A 7,009-nucleotide genomic window follows, 5' to 3' on the forward strand; every position below is an offset into this window, starting at 1 on the left:
TTCCTTCATGTGTTTTGTGTTAATGAGTGTGAAAAATAAAACTGACTTCATGTAAATACTTTAAAACAGGAACAGCAGCTGGAAATTGTTCATGAAAATGTGTTATGGAAAAGTAAAATACTTAACTGGAAAATTGTTTTTGTAAGACTACTGAAACTTTTACAGACAGCTTCTTTTTCTTAATATTTTTTTAAATCAATTTTATTTTATCTTTGTGTGTTTGTTCATTTTGTCTTTGTTTGTTTTTTGCTTTGTTTTTAGTTGTTTGTGAAACCTTAATGTACTACCGTTATTATCACTATGCTTCTTCTTCTTCCTATTTTTCTTCTTATTATTTTTATTATCACTATTATTATTATTATTATTGTTGTTGTTGTTGTTAATGATGAAGACGTTCTGTTCTGTTCATTGTCATAAAAACTCAATAAAAACTTAAGATGGAAAAACAATTAATAAATAAAACAGAATACTGACACAATAATGTCACAACATCTAAAGTCAGCTAACGTTACATAGTTTCATTTAAAAGACAAATTAGCAGCACAAACCGTTACAAATACTGTACATGATTTAGTTTATCATATCTAATAAAGATGAACATTTCCTCTTCTCACCGCGGCCTCCTGGTTCTGGTGTGACCTCGGTGGTTTGCATGACAAATCCAGTTTATCTCTGGTTCTTTAGACACACTACACTAACGAGACTAGCTTAAGTCTGGCTGCTCTATTTAAATGTCAATTCTTTAACAGCTTAAAACCTTAATTGTTTTAACGAGTCATCGGTGGCTGGCACCAGGAATGTAAATAATAATGAGGTTCATGTGTGTGTGTGTAGTTCATAACATCATCAGCCTGTTGCTTCACAAAACACCTTCTGTTAATCAGCAGGACAATAATCTAATGTCCAAGAAGAAGATTCGATCTGCAAGAAAAGTTATGTTAGATTCTTGTTTTGAGTTGAATCACCACCGCGTATTTGTTCAGGTAATGTCACAACTTTATTGATGTTTCAATAAAAATGAAATGGTGGTTTCTTAGAGTCCGCTGCCTCGACTCACTTCAGGTCCTGAAGACACCTGCACCCCTCCCAATCAGGAAGTAGGCTAATGCTTAAAGCCTTTATCCTCTTTTATTATGCATCCACCAGCCTTCCTTTGTTCCCCTTCAGTACGGGAGTCTTAAATCAAGCATTGCATAAAAACAAACATCATAAACAATTCATTGTAAATTTGAAAAAGACACTTCACCAAAAATAAAAAAATGTGAAGGATTCTTGTAATTTATCTGCAAAGAAAATCAGAATGAAGAGTTTTATTTTCCCTCAATGAACGAGAAAGAAACAAGACACATGGATGGTACTTTCCAATCGTAGCCTTCCAATGTGACTTCCTTGAGTAATCTGTGGGGATTTCATAAAGATTAATGCATAGCACAGTGCTTATGCTTTCATAAATAAAAGTAAGGTAAACAGCACTGATTGTTGCTTATTATTTTCTTTAAATCACCCAAATCAGCTGCAGGAACTTTATGCTCATATCATAAAATATTTAAAAACTAAAAAGAGGGTGCAGTCATGATGGGCATGTGGTGAGATGTGCCACACAGCCAACGTCATGTGAGCCAGGCAGCTCAGCAGGGGATAATAGTATTTAGATGTCCTGTAAGCACGCGGATCCTCTCAGTCAGCAACATTAATGGGGCCATGAGGCATCCTGCTCATGTCCTCCATGCTTAGGTAAAGGGGTATTAGACAGCAGTAATGCCGGCTGGTCTGAGTGCTCTGTCTGCTGTGTAGTCTGGGGGGGGGATGGACATGGGGACCTCCAGCAAGGTGGCAAACTTCTGGAACAGGAGGCAGAGTCTGTTCTCCAACTACAAAGTCACAGATTCGGACATTAATCGAAGACCCTCGGAGATCGCTTATCCACTCGCCAAAGAAAGCTGCGTGAAGACATGGAACTCCATGCAGGAGCTGAGCAGAGACATCTACGACATCTATGCCGAGTATGAGGATGAAGGGGATGATGGCGCTCCGTGTGGCTACTCCAGACAGACCTCACCCAAGAAGAACTACATGATCAACATCAATGTCGGAGGGAAGCCATATCAGATAGCCTACAAGACGGCTGCAAAGTATCCAAAGACCAGGATAGGACGACTGGCCACCTACACAGACCACAACATGAAGCTGGACCTGTGCGATGACTACACTGTGATCAACAACGAGTACTTCTTCGACAGGGACCCGGACGTTTTCCACAGTATTTTCAACTTCTACAGGACCGGAGTGCTCTGGATCAAGGACGAGTTGTGTCCCCGCAACTTCCTGGAGGAGATCAACTACTGGGGCGTGAGGATCAAGAACACCCACCGCTGCTGCCGCATCTCCTTCGAGGAGAGGCAGGATGAGCTGAACGAGCAGCTGAAGATCCAGAGGGAGCTGGAGGCGGAGGTGGAAATTGAGGAGAACGAAGAGCTCTTTCATGACATGTTCATGGGCCAGAAGCGCCGAGCAATCTGGAACTTGATGGAGAAGCCGTTTTCGTCCATCAAGGCCAAGCTAATGGCGTTGGCCTCCAGTGTGTTTGTCCTGATCTCCCTGGTGGCCATGACTCTCAACACGGTGGAGGAGATGCAGTACAGAACTGCCACAGGTCAACTCAGTGGTAAGACATACTGGGAATACGTGGAGTCCATGTGCATCGCCTTCTTCACCATGGAGTTCCTGCTCCGCCTGGTGTCCACGCCTGACCTCAAAGCCTTCAGCAGGAGCGTGCTCAACACCGTGGACCTGATCGCCATCCTGCCTCAATACCTGCAGGCCATCCTGGAGTTCTTCGACAACGAGGAGAACTACATGAAGCACGAGGCCGACATGCAGGCGGTGGGGCAGGTGGGGAAGCTCGGCCAAGTGCTGCGGATCATGAGACTGATGCGAATCTTTCGGATCTTGAAGCTGGCCCGACACTCCACAGGTCTGCGAGCATTTGGCTTCACTCTGCGTCAGTGCTACCAGCAAGTGGGCTGCCTCTTCCTCTTCATCGCCATGGGCATCTTCAGCTTCTCTGCCATGGTTTACACTGTGGAGCACGACATGCCGCAGACAAACTTCACCAGCATCCCTCATGCATGGTGGTGGGCAGCTGTAAGTACATCTATTTAAAGTCTAAAGGACCAGGAGGGAGTGACAACACAGGTGAAAGGTTCTTAAAGATCCTATTTGTAACAATTCCCAACTTGTCAAATACTGATGTTTGGGATTGTAGGTCGGGCTGGCCGCCGTCCCAAAGTGCCAGTATTTAAAAAGTAGGACTGAGACTCAAAAATTAGCTTTCTTACAAATTGGACCTTTAAAGCAACAGTTCACAAAAAAGAAAGTTCAGTCACTGTCTACTCACGTTCATGTGAATAGAAAGATTGTAGTCCAGGAATTGTTGTCTAGATCTGGAGCTTCTCCCAAACAACTGAAGAAGCTGGATTTTAAAATGTAAAAACATAACCAAAAGAACAAACATAAAATGGTTCCATACAGCTCGTCCAGCATAATCCAAAAGAAGCCCGGGATCCCAAATTGAATTGAAAAGATGTTTATGAAGCTGAAATCTTCACTGTAGCTGCTAAGCTAAAAGCGTTAGCATGCACCCCATCTGAAGTGGATGCACAAGCTTGACTATGCAAAGGGTGTAAATAGTCTTTTTGAATCAGTCAGCGATCTCAGGGCTTCCAGAAACTTGGATTGTGTAGGACAAGCAGACCCAACAATTAATCGATTAATCGTGAAAATGATAGAAAGAATAATCTACAAGTGAAAAATGAAAAGTTAATGCAGCCCGACAATGCTGTATTTCATTGTACGCTGATGATGTTCTGTTGCGCTTGGAGGTTGCCAAAATTTGGGATCTTGGGGCTTCCGGAGACTTGGACTACACTGGATGGGCTGCATGAAGTGATTTTATCTACTTTGTTTTGGTTGTTTTTAATATTATAAATCAAGGTTTGGGTGAAATGTTTTTCTGGACTACGATCCGCTCGGGGGTGAAGAGATAATGACCAATGAATTTTTGGCTGGACTGATAAAATCACCTAGCTATGTAACAGACCTGAGCTAACCTCTTTATATAAGTGAAATAAAGTGTCCTGCTATTGAATTAGTTTAATGCTGACACAGTCCCTGATTGGTGTGTGAACTGTTTAATGTTATTAGATTACTGTGCAGCACTGCCTGGCTTACTAAACACAATGAGGTCAACTCTCCTGCAGGACGTGCCAGCTCAGGCTTCACTGAGTGTTGCTTGTTTGGTCAATAGAAAGTTCAAACTATAGATTCATATAGTAAATGTACTGATTCATTAATGTCAGTACGTCTTTACTGAAGTTTGATTTACTGCCTGTTGCCATTAATAAACCCGTGAACAGATCGTTCCCCTCCCTCTCAGACCGAGTGGTAGAATCTTTTAATCCAGGGGAAGGAAATGATAATCCTCTTAATCATAGTAATGGTTATAGTGAAGGAAACTGTGAGTGCTGCAGATTCTGCTGTATTAATGTGAACAGATGCAGAGGAGTCATTGAAACACTCACTGCTGTCTGTTATTAACTATGATTATGAAGAGATAAAAGCAACATACGTACATTTAAAGAGACAGTTCACAAAGAAATCAAAACCGACAGTGTTCCTCTTACTTGTAGTTCTGTTTACATATCTAGATTGTTTTGGTGTGAGTTACAGTCTTTAAAGATGTCTGCCTTCTTTCCAATATATAGGCACTAGATGGCACTAAAAGCACCAAAAAATACATTTGAAAAACTTAACAGCAATGTCTCCCTCCAGAAATCATGACCCGGTATTCAAGCTAATCCAGACCTTGTTGTCAGCAGTTTCACGAAGGAACTATTTTCTTTACGTATCAAAGCGCTGAAGGAACAATGTGTCGACTCACGGGGGATGAAAACATAAACGGTGTAATGTTCACCAACCTCCTGTCAATGAGACGCTGCACACTTCTTCTAAGAAGTAATTCCTGCATGAAAGTTTAGCAGTTGAATAGTTTTGATTAAAGGACTCAAACTACAGTTGCTTTTGCTTTTCTTAATCTTAAACTGTCATCACACTGACAATAAGTGTTTTTTATTCAGAACCTTTAAGGGTTCTGTAACTCGGTACATATCTGACCCTCAAAAGCATCTCAGTAAGTAAATTTTATAGGATAAAAATATCCTTAATTAAACATTTTGAAAAGGCCAAAAAAATAAACAAGATCTCATTTAAAATTAAAGCTAAAAACTATATTTTAATTTTAATATATTTTTCATTTAAAATTTAATGGCAACTTTGCCGACAGAATATTACTTTTTTTTTACTTTTATTTTTACAGAGTAGTGTTGGAAATACTTTAATACAGATTAGTATTTGCAGTGTCTCCAGTTTAAATCCAGTCCTCCTCTGTTTCTTCTAATTATTCTTTTCTCTTGCTGCTGAATTTGTAGACAACATGTGTCCATGAACGGTCCATTAAACAGAACTCTGTCTGAACCGGTCTGCTGCTCAGGTTTTCTCTCCATCACCACTGACTGCTCTCCTCCCTCCCCTGCAGGTCAGCATCTCCACCGTGGGCTACGGAGACGTCTACCCGGAGACCATCCTGGGTCGTCTCTTCGCTTTCATCTGCATCGCGTTTGGAATCATCCTCAACGGCCTGCCGATATCCATCCTCTTCAACAAGTTCTCAGACTATTACTCCAAACTCAAGTCCAACCAGTACACGGCCTCGCTGAAGAAGCGAGGGAAGTTCAGATTCGCCAACAGGACCGGAAAACGGCTCAACCAGATCTTTGGAAGCCCTCACTGCCACGCACACTGACTTCTCTGGGTCTGAGTCTGCATGTGTGTAAGACTGCGGTGAATACATGGAAACAGCTACCAGAGACGAAGTGGCACACCTGACTGAGCGTTTGTTTGTTGGGAAGCCAGTGAGGGATCACCCAAGCACATGGCTGTCTACAACCTCTCTAAGCCAGCTGGGAATGAAAGGAAATATGCAGCAAGGAGGAGAAAGTGAAGTTTAAATGTTGGATTTTGTTTACAGAAACGACCCAATCGCCAGAGTAAATGTTGGAGGAGAATGTTTCTGCAACGCAAATTTAAAACTTTTCATTTCTTTATGTTGCAACTAGGTTAAGTTTTCAGTCTTATGTGGTGACAACGCTGTGTTAATGATCTGGTTAGGTTGATGCACAAAACCACTTGGTTACGGATACGAAAAGATCATTTTTTTGGCCTAAAATACCGGCTGCTGTCGCCACAAACATGGCTGGAAATGTCCCGACTTCTTATCAAAACTATCTGATGTCTGTCCACACAAAATGTCTCGCAGTATTGTCACACTTACAAATGTTAAAACGCTGTTGTCCCTCATCAAAACTCCAACAAATGTATCCGTGGTTTTTGCAGGAACATAAACTGCCAACGTCTGATCCTGGTGACTGGGCCGACATGGCACCATATTGTTGTTACTAAATAGTCAGAGGCATAAAACCAAACACTCCATTTATACAGTGTGACTGCTTTTCAAGAAGAAACACAAGGAAATGAAAGAAAAATCAACATCTCCTATCAGGATTTATTTGGAGGAAATGTTTATAAAGTACATTTACTCAAGTCTTGAGTTCATTTTCTGCTACTTTATACTTCCACTCCACTACATTTTGGAGGCAAATATTGTACTTTTTTACTCCACTACATGTATTTAGTTACTCGACATCAGAGCCAAAGTAGTGCAATTTTGAATTAATTCATTTTAGCAGCAATCAGTTAGAAGAAACAAAGATTCTGATAATCAGAGAAATGCAGGTCGAGCAGCAGAAAACAGATACACAAGTGATAATGTCTGATTTACTTTTACTTGTTCTTTTTATACTGACGTACGTTAATTGCCAGAAAATTACTTTTGATACTTAAATACATTTAATTTCAAATATAAAATTCATATGAGTGACTGTCACTTCTCACT

The 7,009-nt window shown here is 41.0% G+C and overlaps 1 pseudogene; it reads left to right on the top strand.

Moving 5' to 3' along the window:
• Positions 1-1,322: 1,322 nt before the first annotated feature.
• Positions 1,323-3,180, top strand: LOC140996487 (potassium voltage-gated channel subfamily V member 2 pseudogene; annotated as a pseudogene).
• The last annotated feature ends 3,829 nt before the right edge of the window (positions 3,181-7,009 follow it).

Source organism: Pagrus major, chromosome 5 (genome assembly GCF_040436345.1).
Source record: "Pagrus major chromosome 5, Pma_NU_1.0".
Classification (NCBI taxonomy): domain Eukaryota; kingdom Metazoa; phylum Chordata; class Actinopteri; order Spariformes; family Sparidae; genus Pagrus; species Pagrus major.